This window comes from Spea bombifrons, chromosome 1 (assembly GCF_027358695.1).
Source record: "Spea bombifrons isolate aSpeBom1 chromosome 1, aSpeBom1.2.pri, whole genome shotgun sequence".
NCBI lineage: Eukaryota > Metazoa > Chordata > Amphibia > Anura > Pelobatidae > Spea > Spea bombifrons.
Genome location: NC_071087.1, coordinates 33,884,077 through 33,905,757, shown reverse-complemented (window position 1 = coordinate 33,905,757; position 21,681 = coordinate 33,884,077).

The window sequence follows — 21,681 nt, the reverse complement described above, 5'->3', positions numbered from 1 at the left end:
TGCCCAATCAGTCAAAAGAACTTTGTGTAGGCAGGCACTAATGTTGTATAAGAAAGCCTGACTCACAATTGGCCTTCCAATTCACCCCAAAGGTGTTCAGTATAGGGCTAAATTAAGGGCTCTGTGCATGCCACTTGAGTTCCTCCACGTCAAACCATGCCTTTATGAACCCTGCTTTGTGTACAGGGGTACAACCATGCAGGAACAGGAAAGGGCCTTCTCCAATCTGGTGCCATGAAGTTGGTAGGATACAATTGTCTAAAACACCTTTGTATAATGTAGCATTAACATACTGGAACTAATGGGCTTAGCTGAAACCCTGAAGAACACTCCTAGACAATCATGCCTCCTCGGCCAAACAATAGGCTCTATGCCTAGACTTTCATATAGGGAAGCGTAATTTGTGTTGATGTTTCTTCCAGAGGCAGTTTGGAACTCTGTAACTGATGCTAGAGAAGACAGACGATTTTTACTCTCTATGTGATTCAGCACCCAGCAACCTCGCTCTGTTTGCGTGGTCTACCACTTTTTGGCTAAACTGTCCTTGACGCCTCCACTTTACAAAAATAACATAGTGGAGTGGGGAAGATCTAGCAGTGCAGAAATTTCACAAACTGGCTTGTGGCAAAAGTAGCATCCTAAGGTGCCATGTTTTAAGACACCAAGCTTTTCAGTACAATCCGGTCTACTGCCAATGTCTGTCTATGAAGATGGCATGCCGATGTACTTGATTTTATACACCTAAGTGTGGCTAAAACCGAAATTCAATAATAAGTGTCCACATACTTTGGGTCCTATAGTGTATTAATATACATAAAAAAAACTTTAGATTACATTAATACAGACAATTACAATAAGGGGACAGTGAAAATGAACATTAACATTTACAATAAACAATCTGACAATAAGATTAACAGATGTTAAGACATACTGATACAGAAGAAGAAGAGGGTCTTGTTCTTGCTAACTCACCTGTTTTTTTAGGGTAGTGTGTAGGTGTGTATTATAAAAGCCTATCCGTTACGGTTACTGTTTTGGGTCTAAAGAGTGTAGAATGAATAAAGGTTGCGTCTGAGCTAGACTGAGAGGAGACCACTGTGGGTGCAATCTGGGTACTGGGTAAATCCTATGGGTGCAATCGGGGCTAATCCCATATCTGTGTAATCTGGGTGTTGGGGGTCCTGAGGGTTTGCCTAAAGTGGCAAAAATCCTTGCACCAGCCCTGATTTGAATACTGATGGAAAAAGCTCAGTTGTTAATATGGCACATTATAACTTCCATGGGAATCTGCAAAATATATGTCATTTTCCCCAGAATACTTACTTTATAGCTACATTATTATCCAGTTCCAAAATTTAGTAAAGTATAAGATTGCAAAATGCTGGAAAGCTCTCTCTTTTATGTTTTTATCTGTGGAGTGTAATTTTCATGCTTAGAGAGTCTTTTAGTTATATAACAGGGGAATACCTTTTCCTGTGTAGCTTCTTGGTATCATGCTCAGATATGCCCTTCAGCCTTTTTGATTCAGATCCATTCTAATTGAATATGAGCTTATACATAGCATGGTTGCCTAGAAACAGATTTGAGACTCAAATAGAAACCCATCTCCTTTATTTGAGCTCAATAAAGATGAATTTGAAGGATCCTATTATTTCAGCTAAAGAGATAATGTAGACCTATAACACTTAGCATGACCTCCCAACCCATTTACAATTGTGATGTTCTACAGTTTTATGAGCATAATATGAAAAGTTTAAAAGAAAAGTCTGGTAAGACTTTTTAGGTAGAACTTGAGGTGAAAACAAACTGAGAACTACTGATTCTTTTTTGATAAATTTTCTGGTTAATATAAACCAAATAGTATAATAATAATAATCATAATACAAAAATGTATATGTATATATAAGTAAGGGTTGAGAATACCGTATTTCCCCATGTATTTAGAAAAAACTGTGGTCTAAATATTAGGTGCGTCTTATACAGTGGTGGTAGATTTTTTTTACATTTTTTTTATTAGAAAGGGGACCTGTTGCTTACCTGTTTTGCTCAGCAGCGTCTCTTGATGCGTTGCAGTGACACAGGAACGCAGTGGAGTCACGTGAATGCACATCACATGACTCAGCTCAGTTCCTGTTCCTGCTCGAGCAACGCAGAGGGAAACAGCGGCCCCCACGGAAGTCTGCGAGCGGCACCAGAAGATCTGCAGTTCAGGTAAGGTGGGGGTAGTAAATGAATTAATGTGTGTGTTAGCATGGATCCGTGTGGAGGGGGCACAGGGAGGGGGCACAGGGAGACTGAAAGTGATGTGCATGTACTGGCTGCCTGAGCATGATAGGAGTGCGATTGCTAACAATTGCTAGCAGCTAACATCAATCACACTCATATCATGCCCAGGCAGCCGGTACAATAACTTTATGTAATATTTTTTTTTTAAAATTTCGGCCCCCAAAATTAAGGTGTGTCTTATACAAGGGAGCGTCTAATACTTGGGGAAATACGATAAGTAGCTGATGTTTGTAGATATGGTTAACCAATAGTGAAGATGATAAAGAATAGAGGTAAGGGTGCAGTGAATGGGAAATAAAGAAAGGTAAACCATACTACAATTGTTTGATCATGTTATGCTTGCAAGTGAAACATATGGAGCTATACTTGTGAGAAAAACTTGCTATATGAAATACCAGTTAATAATTGGTAGCTGTCGGCTTAAAAGATTAATGTCATAGGGGTATGGAGCCTGTACTGTATTGCCCCTGATTACTTCTTCTCTCAAAATCCTTACAATGGCTGTTTTAACATTTCTTCGGTGCTCGTGTTTAGCTGTAATTTTCTTCTTTCTCATTTACTATATCTACACAAGTTACAGTATATATTGTTGTTTAGAGCACAAGAAATGCTTTATTTAGATACCATTTTTTTGATCATATCATCTAATTAACTATAAAAAAATGTGGTGAAAAATAAAAAAAACACTTATTTTTATTTGAAAAATCTTTTATTCATCTACAAAAGCTAATGAAAAAAAAATAGATTCTACTATTTGTCCTGATTTTACAAATACCCAATGTTTTCATGTTTTGTTTTTGCAAGCTATAGGCAATAAGTACAATAGTATATTACCATTTAAAAAACACAGTACAGTGATACCACACATGCATAGGTTTTCCTAGTTGTTTGGGGGGCCAAAAGGCCACATTTGGGAGGTGAGCATTTTTCAGTGTTGAGCTTTGACATTTGGTAGTCCTATGCCCATGCCCTATTTGGGACACCCCAGAGCATTGCAAATGCTGGCATTTTAACCATTTCCTTGCACTATTTTGTCAAAGTTTGTAGTAATAATTTTGTGTTTTTTTCACAAGTAATTTAGGTATGAATTTACAGTTCCTGGCATATGTCACTGTCAAGCAACACTCCAATATGTGTTCAGCAACGTACTGTACAACAGTACAGTGATACCACCCAAGTATAGGTTTGTTAAGTTGTTTGGGGGCTAAAAGGTCACATTTGGGACGTGCACAATTTTTAAAATTTTGACAAATGGTCAGTTTGCGCTTATGCACTTTGAAACCTGCCAATTCAAACCATATGTTTTTTAAAATTAGACATAACAGAGTATTTCAAATGTTGGTATGTTAACTATTTCCATTCCAGGATTTTTGGGAGATGCAGTGCCAATTTTAGGACCTGCTCATAATTTTGTTTTTTATATTTCTTTGGACATATTTTCTTTGAACTGGATGATTCCCCTTATGATGTCAGGGTGACATCACTAGGGTCTTTTTTATTTTAACATTTTATTACATTTTTATTTACTTAATTATTTTTCATTATCATTTATTTTGAATGGGTGCTTGTCAGTTGGCAGTTTGAAATGCTCCTATTAAAGGTGGCCCCTGACTTTTTTGTGTGTTGCTGAATGCCTCTATATAGAGACACTTCAACAACACTGGCTGAACTTAGGAGGTACTTTTAACCCCTAGGCACCGCCATCATTGAAAGGCATATAGTGATCCTACGGGGCCCCAGCATTTTTTTGGTGTTGCTCAATGCCTAGATGTTGAGGCATTGCTGCAACACCAGCTGGGGGAAGAAAGCAATCATTGATTGCTTTCTATGCTCATTTAACCCCATGATGTGCCAGGCATGTCAGTGGTCGTCAAGAGGTTAAGGAAACATACACCATAAAGACAAAAGTATTGGGACACCTGACCATTTCACCAACAGCGACTTTGATGACATTGTATTCTAAATACATAGACATTAATATGTAGTTGGTCCCTCTTTTGCAGCTATGACAGCCTCCACTATTCTGGGAAAGCTTTCCACAAGCTTTTGGAATGTTTCTGTAGGAAAGGTGTTCGATGGGGTTGAGGTTAATTTCTTCCACTCTTAACTCATCCAACCATGTCTAGGACAACAACTCTTCTGATTAATAGGAGGAAATATCCTTAATGATATTCAAAAATATAGTATAAAATTAAGAAAATGGCCAGAAACAATGCTCCATTATTTTGGGTTTCAAAATAAAATTAAATTTACCAACTTAAAGACAAGGAAGAATGTAAAGGGGCAGTGTAAATGGCGAGGGATATTTTGGAATAACAAAATCTGCCAAGTTGTCTTTATTTTGATTTATAACATTGCTTAAATAATTCCTAAACAATATTTCTTCATCAATTACTCTATAGTTTATATCTAGCTTATTATGTACATATTCAGATCCTAATAAAATAAAAAAGTCATACTGTTTTAGCCTTTTATTTTTAAAATCACAATACAGCATGTATAATAGAACACATCATGGTATTTGCTCTTTCAGTATATTATAGTGTGTGGTTTTATACCTTTTTAATCCATCTAGTTCTTATAGATGCCTGTTTCATTTCATTTATGGCAATGTTCCTGCACTAATCAGAGAGCAGAGATAGTTTTTTATATCCGGTTAGACTCTGCAAACATTGCCTACTCCGTGACAACTGCTCTGTTTTTTTTTTGTCTGTGCATGTTGTTGCTAAGAAATGTCTTAATTCATATTTTTCTGACTTTTTGTGGTTTTTATATGATGTACTCCCAGTGTATATCTAATGACTACTAGAGTTGCTTTTTCATCACAAACACTCACCTGTACTTCTGGTTTCAATTTTATTGCTTAAATGAGTCTCATGCTGTTTATAAAGTAACATGGGACAATGCAAAGTAATTGTTTTGCTTTTGCATTTAAACTACTCAGCTTTATTTAATACAAGCCAATGCAGAAAATTTGAAGAAAATTTGAAGAAACAACATATGGGTAAACCTTGGAACCCCGCTCCAGTGACCTGGAGGATTCGGGTGTTGACCCGGAGGATTCGGGTGTTGACCCGGAGAAGCAGTGCTTCTCTCGTAGTTTTCTGGGCCGAGCCCGGAGAGTTCCCAGGTATGTATATGTGTTCAAAATAATACTGATACACTTTTAACTATGAAGGTGAGTTAAGGCTGAATACGATTACCAGATTGCCTGAGGTTGCAAAAAGTTCATATAATTATTATTATACTAGTTTATATTCAAATTAAAATCTTGCAACTATACAGGTTTGCAAATCCTTGGAGAATTTGCATATCCTTGGAGAATTGGTGCTATATGTACCAGATATGATATATGTATCCATTTCTTATGGGATTCATATTCAGCTATAGGTTATAACAGAATGACATAATCATAAAACAAAACGTGGCAACAAAGAAAAAACTGAAATGACCCCTTTTCAAAAGTCTGCATACCCTTCTTAAAACTGTGTATTGTCCCCTTTAGCATCAATGACAGCGTGCAATCTTTTGTAATAGTTGTCTATGAGGTCCCAAATTCTTGCAGGTGGTATTAGTGATGGGAAGTCCGGATCAGTAAAGTGAATTGGATCATTTCGAGTCGTTCATTGAAATGATCCGATTCTTCGGATCACTCGGTGTGACTCAACGGAGTTACTATTTCCCAGTCCTTCCCTGCAGTCACACTAACGATTGGCCCCGCGCCTTTCATTACAGTCAATGAACCCTCCTGCCTGCCTACTCTGGTGATATCACTGAAGGCAGAGAGTCGTTCAGAGAATCATTCAGAGATTCAAATCCTTCAGAGATTCGAATCATTCAGAGAATGATTCAGAGAATCACACTTACGCCATACTTTTATAAATAAATACAGGATTAATCTTCACTGCCCCCAGGATTTAGATTCCCCTTAGTTTGCCCACCTTTACCTCTAACTGCACATTAAGTTAACTTTATTAAATTGATTAAATTAACCCTCAGTCCTCAGCATTAAATTAACCCTAAAGACCCCATTAACCATAACTGCCCCTAAATTAACCCTAAAGACCCCTTTAACCATAACTGCCCCTAAATTAACTCTAAACACTCCATTAACCATAACTGCCCCTAAATTACCCCTAAACACCCCATCACCCATAACTGCCCCTAAATTAACCCTAAACGCCCCATAAATTAACAGTTGACATATGAGATGTTCTTATTCATATCTGAAGCCACATATATGTGGCTTCAGGTGTCCCTTGAATGATTACTTCCAATTACTACTGATATACTTCCAATCCCATCACATTACATCAATATGTGTTAGAAAATAAGAAAAAGATGGGCATGGATGGTGGGCTGATTCGGTGGCGTACTTGACTAGCCTTTCCCCCCCAGGCCTTAGGCTGCCAGCCCTCCCCTGTATATGATAGATACATTTAGGTCTTTTTCCTGATTTCAGGAACATCCCATATGTCATGTTTTTAATACGTCTGGAATGTGTAAAGGGAGTGTTTATTTTTTATGTTTTCCTACAAACAGCATAATCTTATTGGAAATAATTATGAATCTGCAATAACATCTTTTTTTGTTCTGTTGAAATGGACTCAGCGGAAATTTTTTTTTCTGATTGGATTTTGATTGGAATAAAGTTCATTTTCAACAATCTGTCTCAAATAACTAGCAGAACACTTCAGTTTAAATGATCTCAGCAGTGTCATTTGCAGGGCAATCCTCATGTTTCTACAGAAACAGTGACAGTTGTTTACTTTTGAAGGTTAACTAAGAATCTAAGAAAACTAGCAGTTTATTTTTAGTGGGTAATTATGAACACAGTGTATTGGACCATTTTAAATGTAAGACATGATTATTAAGAGGATTGATAAGAGTACTAGCCGGGAGTGGAGCATTCATGTAAGCCCAGTATGACCAGGCAGGCTATCAATCGCTGGCATAACTACAGGGGTCGCAGATGTGACCGGGCCTGTGCCTCTAGGGGGCCTGGTGCGACCCCATCTTCCTGTCTTCTCGTACAGTCCTATTGTTTAGAAAGGGCCCTTTTCCAGTTCGGAAGGGCCCTTTCTAAACTATTTTGAACTGGTACGGGGAGACAGGAGTATATCTGGGCTCAGGGAGGGAGGTGGGATGTATGTATATGTGTTTATGTGTGTATATAATGTGTGTGTATGTATATATATATATATATATATATATATATATATATATATATGTATTGTGACTGAACATCCTTTAAAGCACAAGGAGCTTGTCAGAGATTTTTCAGAACCACTTCTCTTCTCGGGTAAAAGCCGGTTCCAGATCCGCTCACAATTGAAGTATTTATTTTCTTCAAATCACCAGCAAAACCAAAATACAAGGTGGTTTCCCCACCTCCCAACAAAACACTCCAGCCAAACAAAATAAATCCAACAAGGTTTTTATCCAGCAGCTTTCTTGGTTGGAATAAGAAGGAGAGAGTGAATTGCATCTAGATGGTCTTTTTAAACCCTCCTAGTCACCTATAAATCCTGGTCTGGATTTTAAAAGGCTGTTGAAGCACCAGCTCACCCTGCTCTTCTAGATACTCCACCCCAAGCACTCATTACACAATTTATAAGTCTTACACTTATATTTTAATTATTGTGCTTACCTGAGGTTAACATTTTTACGTGAAAGGCAAACAAAATTAGCCAGAGTAGGCCATATATACCGCCTATCCACTACTGTACCAGCCTTTCTGTCACAGTATATACCGTATTTGCTCGATTATAAGACGACCCTGATTATAAGACGACCCCCCAAAATCTGAATATTAACTTAGGAAAAAAAGAAAAAGCCTGAATATAAGACGACCCTAAAGGAAAAAAGTTTTACCAGTAAATGTTAATTCATGTAAACTATTTTTTTTAAATAAAAGCTATGATTGAGAAAAATATTTTTTTTTTGTTTTTATTTCTTTTATATTTTCTATTGTATTTTCCAACCTGTCCCCCAGTTACGCACATCTGCCCCCAGGCTTGCCACACCAATATGGCACTGTGGCCCATGATATGCCTTTTAACCCTCTATATGCCACTGTGCCCCATGGTATGCCTTTTGACCCCCTATGTGCCACTCTGCCTCCAGAAATGCCTTATACCCCTATATCCCATTCTGGCATTTAGGGGGTTAAAATGCATATTATGGGGCAGAGTGGCATATAGGGAGGTATAAGGCATTCCAGGAGGCAGAGTGGCATTAAGGGAGTTAAAAGGCATTATATAGAGCACTCTGCCTCCAGAAATGCCTTATACCCCTATATGCCACTCTGGCATTTAGGGGGTTAAAAGGCATATTATGGGGCAGAGTGGCATATAGGGAGGTATAAGGCATTTCAGGAGGCAGAGTGCACTATTAAATGCCCCCTTAACGCCACTCTGCCTCCTGAAATGCCTTATACCTCCCTATATGCCACTCTGCCTAATAATTTGCTTTTTTCCCCCACTAAGTGCCAGAGTGGCATATAGGGGTGTAAGGCATTCCAGAAATGCCCTACACACACACACACACACACACACACACACTTACTTACCGGTGCTTCCAATTTCCTGGTGTATTGCCGGGGCAGCGGGTTGACGTCTCATTCCGCGGCAGCCGGAAGGAGGTGGAGTTGGCAGCGGGGGTTTGTATGCGTCCGTCGCAAATACCTTCCCCGGCTGTCAGAGATCAGGAACTCTGGAACAATGATCTCTGACAGTCGGGGAAGGTATTTGCGACGGACGCATACAAACCCCCGCTGCCAACTTCACCTCCGGAAGCACCGGTAAGTGTGTGTGTGTGGGGGGGGCGACGACAGGAGGATCCAGGTCCCCTGCAGCGGTGCGGGGGATCTGGATCTTAGTCTCCTAATCAGACCTCTATTTGAGGTCTGATTAGAAGACGACCCCGATTATAAGACGAGGGGTATTTTTCAGAGCATTTGCTCTGAAAAAAACCTCGTCTTATAATCGAGCAAATACGGTATATATATATACTGTATATACTATATGTATATATATCTATGTAAGCATGGATGTGTACTTGTGTGTGTGAGAGACAGCATAGATGTGTACGTGTGTGTGAGATCATGGATGTGTATGTGTGTGTGTGAACATGGATGTGTAATTGTGTGTGTGAGCATGGATGTGTGTGTGTGAGCATGGATGTATAATTGTGTGTATGTGTGAGCATAGATGTGTAATTGTGTGTGTGTGAGAGTGAGAGAGCATGGAGCTTGTACTTTATTGTGTGAGAGCATGGATGTGTAATTGTGTGTATGTGTGAGCATGGATGTGTAATTGTGTGTGTGTGAGCATGGATGTGTAATAGTGTGTATGTATGAGCATGGATGTGTAATTTTGTGTATGTGTGATCATGGATGTGTAATTGTGTGTGAGAGTGAGAGAGCATGGAATTTGTACTTTTGTGTGTAAGCATGGATGTGTAATTGCGTGTGTGTGAGCCTGGATGTGTACCCATGTGTATGTGTGAACATGGATGTGTAAGTGGGTGAGATGGAGTGTGTATTAGTGAGTATTAATAAGTGTGTGTAATTTGTGTGTTTACATATGTTTTATGTCCACACCTTATTGATAGCAGCTAGTAGGGTTGGTAACGGCCATGCTGCTTGGCCTCTTGTTCGGGTAAATGCCATTGAATTCTGAGGTTTAAAAGGATTCTGTAATACAAAAAAAAATAGAATTTAAGGTAGATTAAGGAGCATAATAGTGGAGGCAGAATGGAGAAAGGCAAGAACAATTGATAAATGAAAGACAATATATGGATGACTTGAATTTCACATCTGAAACACTGTATACTGGTATAGAATGCAGGAAAATAATATTTCTGTATATATGTCTAGCTGGAAAGACTTCATAGCTTAAGAAGCAGCTGTTGATGGGGTTTTTTCTAGTTAACTCTTCTGGACCCAATCATCCAATAAGATTGCAGTGATTTTGCCTTGTGTGGTGTATCCTGACAATATATTCTGTGTGATATCAAACTATGTAGTTTTATTCCATGGAATACTATTGTATCCCGAACAATTTGGTCCAAACACATATATAATGTAAGGGACTCCGTGATTGTTTTTCTACAATCTGTTGGTTGGCTCATTATAGCAGAGAGTGATACTGTTTGCTACGAGATGCTGGAGAACATAATTCAGTAACATTTGTGGGAAGGAAGTATTATTCAATCTGTTGCTATCTCTGAATGTTTGTTGGTCCTTATGGTGTTCATCTGTTAAATGCAAATATGATTCAGTACATTGTTTGCAAGATTTTATGCAATCTGCCAGTTGCCTTTTAAACAGAACAAGAGGAAGTTGTGTTTTCCAAAATGCTGGAAAACATCAATGAAGCATTACTACAATTTGCATAAATGCAGTCTTAAGATAAATTTGCTGGTTTTACATAAAACATGCAACATTTGTCTATAATTCTTGACATCCTCACTAAAAGTTCTGTTTGGTCATTCTTTAAAAAAAATGTGATTCAATATAAGTTGTCTTAAATGTTGCCTTCAATATAAGTTGTAACTCAAGATTTTTCTTGATAAATTAAAAATAAAATAAATAAGGATTTAGGCAAGTTCCATTGTTTTCACAGGTGCAATTGACACAGGGAGTGATACTTAACTGCCCCTGAAAAAATAACTTCGGCCTTTAACCCTTTGCATGCTGTACAGATACTTCACCTAAGATTAATGTATTTCAACATCTACTGTTCCTCTCCAAAGCCCCATCTGAATAAATATCTTGCACTTGTATATGCATCATCCATCAACCTTCTCTCTTATCTATAACAAATATTTCCACCCAATACTACTGTACTGTGATGCCAAAGGGAAGGACATTGCCTGTGACATTAGAGTGTATAGAGGCAGTAGTAGTTGCATTCAGTGTCATGATTATACTGCTGGATGTAAATTACATTGACAGTTGAATTAGGTGTCCTTGCCATGGGCATCTGGCATTCTTTAATACAAATTTATACATACTTGGTACACGTATTACGTAGTACCATGTCTCTATATTGTATGTCCTTACACCTTAAACATTGTATACTACTAAAATGCTAATTAGCTTCCATATATGGCTACATTACTTTACCACCATATAAAGGTTAAGTAAAATCTATAATGGTGCCCCTAAAATTCTAAAAATAAGAAGTCTGAATTTAGGAATCTAGGAATTATATGTAGGCCTTATAAGCAAGGAATGAAAAACCATACCTTGTGTCTTATTCTTAGACATGCTCATGTTGACGTGTACTTTGCTTGCTGTACTATCTCCTTCAAAGCTTTGTTTATGATTAAAGTAATAAATGTTTTATGCACACACTTGCTGTATTGTGAAAGAAGGTCAGTAAAAGAGTAACTAAAATTTGCAAGCATTGAATTGATTAACTGGGAAAGTATCCAATAGAGAAGTTTCAGCCAATTTCAATTTAATTGCAGTGACAGATTACGGTCCTTCCGGTCTCATTTTTGAATACTGATTAGATTAACTGTTATTAATTAAACAATGTCCATTCAAGAAAACAAAAATGTTAGCAGTACATACTTTAATTATAATACAGGTATTGAAAATACTTAGGTTTATGAAATCTTTTGGTAAAAACGTAAAATACAATTTTTATATTAATTCCTTAAGGACAGAACCGTTGTTTTATTTTTTGTAGCCTTTCTGACAATGGCCGTTTTAACATTTCTGTGGTGCTCATGTTTAGCTGTAATTGTCTTCTTTCTCATTTACTGCACCCACACAGGACAAGAATGGCTTCCTTTAGATACCATTATTCTGATAGTATCTTATCATTTTCTATTAAAAATAGTATAAAATATGGTGAAAACTTTTATTTGAAAAATCATTTACCCATCTACAAAAGCTAATGAAAAAACTGCTAAATAGATTCTAAAATGTGTCCTGAGTTTAGAAATACCTAATGTTTTTATGTTGTTTTGCTTTTTTGAAAGTCATAGGGTATATAAGTACAAGTAGCATTTTGCTTTTTTTACATGTTTTTTTACTCACACACATTCTACTTTGGGTATGAATTTCCAGCTTCTGGTATATGTTACTGTCAAACAATACCCCAATATGTGTTCAGCAACATGTCCTAAGTACAGTGATACCACCCAAGCATGGTGTTGTTTCAAAATAAAAGACACGTCGATTGTCATCAACGGGATGTTTTCCCACGTCAATTGATGTCAAGTGGTTAAACTTGTGCATTCGGATTTGCACAAATTGCAAATTTTACAAAGATTTCAGATTTTCCAATTTGTACAAATATCCAAAAACAAGGCCAGACCTCCCCACGAAATGCGCTGTCTCATACTCTCTGAATGCCTCCCTACCTTCTCTGCTGACCTTTTCCCTGATCAGAGGATCGAGGGACAGGACGTCACCAGAAGCGCCACCATTTTGTGCTAGGATAACCCTATGTGAACTTCCCCCAATATGGCTGGGCTTTCGGTGACATCCTCTCCTCTGATTGTAAGATTGGGAGAGAGGATGTCATTGGAAGCTCCACCATTTAAGCAAAAGTTCAACAGAAGGTTTTTTTTCCCAATTTGCACATGTCTATTGTATATTACACAGTATATATTATTCTACATCTATTCTACAGTTTTTTTATTTTTTTTAATCTTTCTGACAATAGCCGCTTTAACATTTCTGTGGTGCTCATCTTTAGCTATGAACCTGCCATTAGTAATGTGAACATTGCAAAAATATTGTGGTGTCAAGCTTAGTTAAAAATCAAATTTGAAAGAACAAATTAGAACCTCCTCAGGACTTTAACTCACACCTACATTATGAAATTATTCAGTTAAGATGAAAAAGTCCTGTCAGAACTGGAACTTAAAATTACTACCATCCAGGAAAACTTATCAAGCAAAGTTTCTTGAATTGGGGAAAAGTTGATGCAATAAGTTGGAAAATGAGGTTTTTGATTATAAAAATGGTGTTGTTTATACCTAGCATAAGAATAGGAAAAGAGTTCCTAGAAAATTCATACTAAGTTTAATTTATTTAACACAGTGACAGATGTGAATAAAATACTGAGAGATCCAACAGTGATTCTTCCTATTCTTCCTATTTCCACAATAGGAACAATAGGAAGAATAGTGAGAACACATTTGTAGCTAGTAGCTAGTAGTGGTACTTGTTTATCTCTGTCAAATGATGATGCAATTACTTGTACTCTTTCTGACAGTAACTTAAACCTAATCTTCATGATTCTACAGCTTTGAGGAAGTTGCATCTCTCACTGCTATGTGTAATAAGATTTCATTATTGGAGTCAGCAGATGAAATATTAGTTAACGCTTGTGTTTTACCAGAGAATTCTAGTACAGGTGATACAGTGATAAATCCCTGTTTCAATAGCATCACTAAACTTAGGGTTGCAATATACAAAATCCCCAATCTGATAATGTGGAACTAACAAATTTGGTTATAAGTTCTAGAGCAGATAACATGCCATTTTGGTCCAATGTTCAAATAGTTGACCTTTATAGTGAATGTTGAATCCAATGGTGTTCTTGAATCCAATGGTGTCTCCTAAACTATAATCTGTGATATGAAAAGAAAAAATCATTAGTTTGCTATTGCTCCTCTGTCTGCAGCAATACACTGATATATGAACATTATGATGTGTAAAATGCTTTCTGGCTCAAAGTTTGAGAAAGTGATAGCAGCCAAACATTTATTTAGATTAAATTCACTACACAATGAGGACCATTTTTTGTGGACTCACTAACTCAAGTTAACATCCCTACTGATAGCAACCACCTTTACCTAAGCATTCAAACTCATTTACCTTGACAAAATAAAATACCTGGGATTTTTATTTATAATACATATGTTTTGGTCACAACATATATCAAGCAGTAACAAATATAAAATTGGTAATAAATTGTACAATGTAAAAACCAACTAAAACTAAAGTGATCCTTTAGTGCTTTGTTAAACACATTTACTCTTACCAGTTTTGGAATGCAAATAATCTGTTATATTTGGCACTTCCCCAATGACAACGTACCCACTCACTATCTCCTATCTGTAAGTCTGTAATTAAAATGCAGTAGAAGCAGTGGCCTAAAGGTTCTGTAACAAACACATTAGGGGGTGTTCCACCTCCTCTTATACCCAACAGAAACATTCTATTCTGCATGTCCTGGAAATGTACTCATTCCCATGTAAATAGCTGTAGGACACATTGCAGGATTAAGAAAAGCAAAATGTGCTTTGTTAAAATATTTTGACACTCATATGCTGAAACAGCTCTAGGCAATACATTATGACAAGTGAAGAATGCAAGAGCAACATATGGCAGATATAGAAAATAGATATATTTATAAACTAACTGAAATGGGATTTGGGAGGGTATGGCTATAGGCCTAAGCAGTCATGATTTTAGCATCCTTATTTTCATCTAACACCCTTTACCCAAAAGAACACATGAGCATCAAGATGTGGATGAAGAGCATTGGCCACAGCTTTATTAACCAATAATGGTGCTGTTGCATCTAGGTACTGTATTTTTCCCAACTTTCCTAAATAACTGAATTATTATGTAATACTTCTGTACGCTAGACATGTACAAATGAGCCAAAAATGATTTGGACACACTTTTCCTTTTTGGCCCATTTGTTTTCAGAAAACAAATTCCCTTTCAGACAAAATAGGGGGCTTTTTAAATTTGGAAACAAATTTGTTCTGCAACGCCCACATCCACTCGCTCTCACTTACTTTCCCACAGTTTCATTTTCATTCACTCTCTCTCAAGCTTTACAAATAGCTCTCTACCTTCTCCGCCGACCACTTCCATGTCTCGCAGCTCCACTTTTTTCCCTAGCATCCTCTTCATCTTCTTGTTCTCCCTCCTTCATGTTCTTCTCTCTTCTGTCTACATCGTCCATGTGTTATATATTTACTCTATAATTGCAAATACTTTTTATACGGAAAAAATACAGGTAGCAATAAAGAGAAAAAAGGAGAGAAAGAAATGAAAGAGGATGAAAAATAATGAAAGGAGGTGAAAGAGAAGGAGGATCAAAGAGAAGGGGAGAAATAAAGAAAAAGGAGGTGGAGCTGAGCTAAAGGGAATTAATAAGAAAGGGAAGGAAGAAAGAAAACAGAGAAATAGAAATGAGAGATATAAAGGGGAGACGAGAAAGGGGATAGATGGGCTTGAGAGAGAGAGAGAGAGAGAGAGAGTTTTCAAAGTGTTTGTATGTTAGAGCAAACATGTCTAAGGGCAAGCAAATGTGGATGCCAGGCTAAGCCAGGATGTCTAGGTGTATGGGCAAATGTGCATGTATCCATATGTGTATGAGCATATGTTTGTGTGTATGGGCAGGCATTTGTAAGGGTAGTATATATGTGTATATTCTGACCGTCTATCCATTACTGTTTTGAGCTTACAGCATAAATAAAGTGTGTGTGTGAGCCCTGGAACCCTAAGAGGAGACCACTGTGTGTACAATCTAGGTGCTGGGTAAGTACTGTGAATGTAATCTGGGTGCTGGGGTAAATCTTGTGTCTGTGTATAATGTAGGTGCTGGGGCAAGTTCTCTGTAGGTGCAACCAGTGTGTCAGGGCAAGTCCTGTGAGTTCAAACTGGCTGCTGATGCAAGTCCTTATGTACATATTATAAACTGCAGTACATACTTTAAAGCTAATATGGAAGACATCGTTCATCATAAGCTATATAGAGCATACCACCAAGAAAAAAAACTATTTACATGTTCTGTTTTTATTTCAAAAAGCCTGCCAAAAATGAGTTTGGGATAAACCAAGGCATTTCCTCTTTCTTCTCCAAGATTACCATCAAGTGATTTGGTGGGCAGCCAAATTGCACTTTGCTGCCCAGAATGATTACACAGTGCCACCCAGTCTGTCCCTTTTATATTGGAAAAACAAGCCAGAATGGAGTTGTATGCCATATCATAGAATAAAACCATTTCTGCTGTCTTCTGAAATTGATTGTGTGTTCATTCACCTCTGTTCCTGTTTGTTCATAGGATAGGGTTATGATTGATTATTGCTTTTCATGCTGAACCAGTAAGTGCCTATGCCCTAACTCTTGGCATTTTCTTTGCATTACATCCAATTTAAATACATGTGTCCCCCCCCCGGGGGGGCTTGTAATAACTGAAATTTATCGCTGCTGCTGTTCCTTTCTTTAATAATGGAAGATCTTCATATATTCCTCTCTAAATGTTAAGTGTTATCACCCTATAATTAGATTAATTAACATTGTGAATAATAAAAAATAAAATATATCTGCAACCCAATATCTACATTGTGCACCTTATACTGAATGCTTTCTATAGCATATAATTCATATGATTTTATGAAGACAGGGTCAATGGGTTATATAAATCCATAAATCACTTTCTCTAGAGCAATCCTAGCTCTTGAAAAAAATAAATTGGATAAATTAATTGCAAGACGGCAACATATTTCACTTCATTAAAATATGTTCCCTAATTTAAATTTATATCTATTATATTAAAGGAGGCACAGCCAGCTTGTGTCATAGGCTGGTGTCATGATTAACTCATGGATGTAGTGGATGTGTGGAAGGGTAATCCAGCAGAGGTGGTTAGTTAATTTGTGTTAGCATTCAGTGGGTTAATCTGATGTCGATTTAAATCAGTTTCTTTGTACATCTGTATCTGTTCTGGCTAGAAGTATCATCTTCATAGAGGACCCCCTGTGGTGATTCATGGACGTCAAGGGGAGTTTCCAATGACATCAGCGGGAACACCTTCATTTAAAGGGAAAATGGGCGGGGAGCGAGGCGTGTCAAGACCCCGCTCCCACGACCCAGAGGATTCGGGTCTTGACCCGGAGAACAGGAGAAGCAGTGCTTCCCCCGGTGATCTCCAGGTCAAACCCGTAGAGTTCCCAGGTATGCCTTTACCCTACCATAACTTATTGGCAGATCAAAGATGGGACTCAATTCTTGTAAAAAGTGTCATATAATTGGTCATGTGGTCAGAGGGGTGTTTTCTTTGCAAAATAGTCTAATTTAGGGGAAATGCAGCGACCTCAAATAAGTACTCCACTTTTTGGAACATTGTAAGAAACCATCTGGAATTAAGTAGTTTCCACAGGCCTGCTTATTGATGAAACTTGTGAGTGAGGGTCCTGTGTTTAAGTCCCATTGTTTATAAGAACTGTTTGCTTGTTTTATTTTTCTTTTGTATGTCTTGTTTTTTGTAATTGTGGCACTGTGTAACATTTGCATTTTTGTTATTAAAATATTCATAATCCAAATCTGTCTCTGGGCTCTAGTATTGATATCCACAAACCCTAAGAGAGGATAACACGTTACCAAATTGTAATATATATTTGGTTTGCCCGGAGTGGGTTGATAGATAGATATTTTAATTTGGATATCTCACAAATCCAGTATCAAAATGAGTGGTGGCAGACTACCTGGGGGATACAGGCAGGATTTGCGGGTTAATTTGGTATAACTGATGCCTTGTTATGGGGTAAAGTTAGTAAATCCAGAGGCCTGGTGCTATTAACCCCTTCATGGCCACAATGTAGTCCTGACCGTGACAGCTGGATATAATATAAAAGGTACTACACAATGTACTCAGCTCCACAATGTGTTTTTAATTGGATCAACTTTCCTTTTTCTTTTTGAATAATAACTGAATATTTACTTCAATGTCCCATTTCCTATATTTTCCATCACATGACCAGATCTAACCATGGAAAAAAGTAAAACACAGAATGTCCAGTTCCTGTGTACACTCATGGCACGCTCACTGGGTGGCAACTTTTACACTGGCAAGAAAAGATCTGTAAAATAATATAAAAATAGTGAAAATACTATATTCTAGATTTTTAGATTTCTAATTTTTGTACAAAAAAGGTTTTGTAAAAAAAAACATCAGAAACAGAAACAAGTAGCTGGTTATTACTGCTATTTGGACAGTATGTTTAATGGAGATAAAAGCAAGTAGCAGCTAGCCTCCACAATCCACAAAATGTTCCTTGTAGTTGCTTGAACTGCACGTTAATACTATTTGTAATAAATGTGGAAAGTTAGACAATACTGCTCCCCAGATGCCCTGTGGCTTAAATGTTTTAAGAAAAGTAAAAATTAAACATACCACATTTTTGGACTTCATATTACAAAAAGGGCACCATTGTTGCATGGAGTATTTTTATTGTTGATTTTTTTTAGTTGGGGAGTTTTACTGTATATTTCCCACAAATGGTTACCAAAGACTGCAGAAGTCATTTTTGCCAGCCTTTGCTTTCTTTTCTCTTTTGTTTGCAAGGTTCCGGATTTTTTTCTTTCATAGGGGTCGAATAATCTTAAGGTTGACCATTTTGTATGTATTTAAAATGGCAGCTCCTTATGGTAGACTAATCATGTGGATTTCTTTCATTTCTATTGGGTGTTTTAATCTGCAGATATTTTCAGATTTATTAGGATTTATAATATCTAGGAAAGTCACAGATTTACCAAATACATTAATTAAAAACATTGTTAGAGAATTCAAATCAATTTAAAATCCTATAAGTATAAATTAAACATAACAAAATTTTGGACTTCATATTACATATTATCATTTTTTGGAGGGCCATTTCACTGTATTATTGCCCACAAATGGGTTCTATAACATAATTACCAAAGGGTGCACAAGTCATTATTACCAGCCTCCAACACATATTTTCCACCCCTGGATATATTTTATGCAATCTTTGAGCAACCAATCATCATCTGTTATTTAATTTAAATTGTTGTTCATGCTAATTCAGGTAGTATGTTACGGTTAATGATGGCATTACGACACAAATATTTGTCCCACCTCTTCTGAGATTGGAGGAGGAGTATCCTTATATAATTCCTCCAGAAAAGTAAAACTTACTTTAAGGGTCTTCATTGCAGCTTTATTATTTAATGTTTTCTTGACTTTGGCCCTATTCCTTTACCCTTATTAGTTAATGCACTGATCGAGTAGTGTCTAAAAAGTAATTCTTCCCTATAATAAAGTCTTACTCTGCAAGGATCACAGTATGCTTTCCAAGTTTTTAGAACCTTCCACATGTTGCTCTATAATATGCTAGTCTTCCAGTTTGGCTTTATCAGTTTAAATCTTATAAATATGCATTATATATATATATATATATATATATATATATATATATATACAGGGCCAACTTTAACATGGGGCAAAAGGGGCAGCTGCCCCTGATCCAGTCATTCCAGGGGGCCCAATTTGGTGTCCGCCACCAAAATTTGTGGTGTCTGTCACCCTGCCAGTTCTCTCCAGAGGCGGCCTACTGCACACTGCTGGAGGAGCAGGACTTCCTAAAATAAAAGGATTGCAAGGTCTGTTCACGCAGACTTCTGTTTCACTGCCCTCTTGTGAAGCGTTTCCGGTTATTGATGCTGAGCACCGCAATGGAGCACTGAAACAAATGTCAGAACAGATTCTTCTCCCTTCTCTTCTGCCTTCAAACTTCTCGCTTCAATCTTCTCTTTCCCCATTTTCTTTTACCTTCAATCTTCTCTTCTCCTTTCAATCTTTTCTATTCTCCCTTCAATCTTCTCTATTTTCCCTTCTCTTCTTCCTTCAATCTTCGTATACATCGCCACAGACGTAACCTGGCAACTTTCTCAAAAATGGTGGTGCTGTGATGACGTCCTCCCTGATCCTCACATTGAGGCAGAAAACATCACCTGAGGGCGATATTTCAGAGCTTGCAGTGACATCCTCTTCTCTTCTCAAGTGCCGCCATATCGCCCTCAGGTGAACTGAGGGCAGTGCTGTGGTGACATCATCTTCCCTATCCTCATAGGGAAGATGATGTCACCACAGCACTGCCCTCAGTTCACCTGAGGGCGATATGGCAGCACTTGCAGTGACGTCCTCTGCTCCAATTGGAGGATCGGGGAGATTACGTCACCACAGTGCCCCCATATTGCCCTTGTTCACGAATTATTGGCTGAACCGAATGGGCAGGGAACAAAAATCATTGCTCGAAAACAAATGGGTCAAAAATGAACTGAATTTTTTTTCCAAAAGTTTTGGCCCATTTACGCACGTCTAGTTTTGGTATTACTCAAAGAAATCAGCCTATAGTTTGTCAAGAGTTAAGGGTACTTCCCAGGCTAAGGAAAAGATTTCTGTACTTTTATTTCATTAAAACACTTGTAAATTGTGATGCAAGAAAGTCAATCATCACTGTAAAGAATATATTTGATAATCTATCTGAACCGAGGGGCCTTATTTATTTTTAGCTAAAGAGTTTCATATATCAGTTAATATAAAATGGGCCTCCAGCATCTGAATATGTTCTCTAGAGATTGCCTTGAGATCAATACCTTTTAGATAGTCTTGAATTTTTAATTTACTATTTTCTTTATCCCCCAAATTATAAAGGGATCGATAAAAATCCCTAAAAGCTTCTCCTATTTGGTCTGGGGACAAATACGTTTGATTACTGTTAACTATTTTATGCATTCTAGATCTAGAGTTTTGTTTACATAGTTAATTTGTCAGTATCCTATTTGCTCTGTTCCCCATTTAGTACCACTTGCTTCATTTTAGTCAAAATCTAATTAGCCTTTGCCATCAATTTATCATTAATTTGATTTTTACCTTTATGATCTGTTCCACTATTTTCTGATCAATTTTATTTTATTTTTTCTAAATTACATAACTGGACGTACAGCTCTGATAAGATTTCCCCCCTGATTTCTCTTAGTCTCGGCTCCTCTTTTAATCAGCTGCCCCTTATAAACCATTTATATGCACACCAAAATAATGCTTTATATTACAACATTTTTATAGGTTGTAGACTATCATTGATCTTCCATGATGGTTTCTTTGGCAGCACCTTATAATGCAATTCCAAAAGGACTGGATCATGGTTATAACTTTTATATGCTTACATGGCCAAGATCATATCCACTCTAGAATATGACTTAAACCTACTAGAAAAGAATGAATAATCTCTTCTGGATTCAGCATTCTTCAAATATCGTAAAGTCTGTTCCTACTGAAAGAGTCTTGAAATGACCTAGCCAGTCCTATTAAAGATCTGTCCTTCACCATTCCATCTTCCAAAGCTTTGTCCAATTTCATATAAACTATACAATTGAATTCTCCAGCTGGATTAAATGTACTCAGTATCAAATTATCTACTTTACGTATAATGCCATTTAAAAAGCTTATCTGTTTCCTGTTAGGGACTTATTTTAGCATCATCTCCTCTCCAGTGAGTTTCCTGAATAAATCCTATGCTAATCTAATAGCTCCTCAAAAAAATCCATTAACTTTTATTGCTTTTGTGGAGAGTTTAGTCCTTGCCATTAATAGTAATTTAACC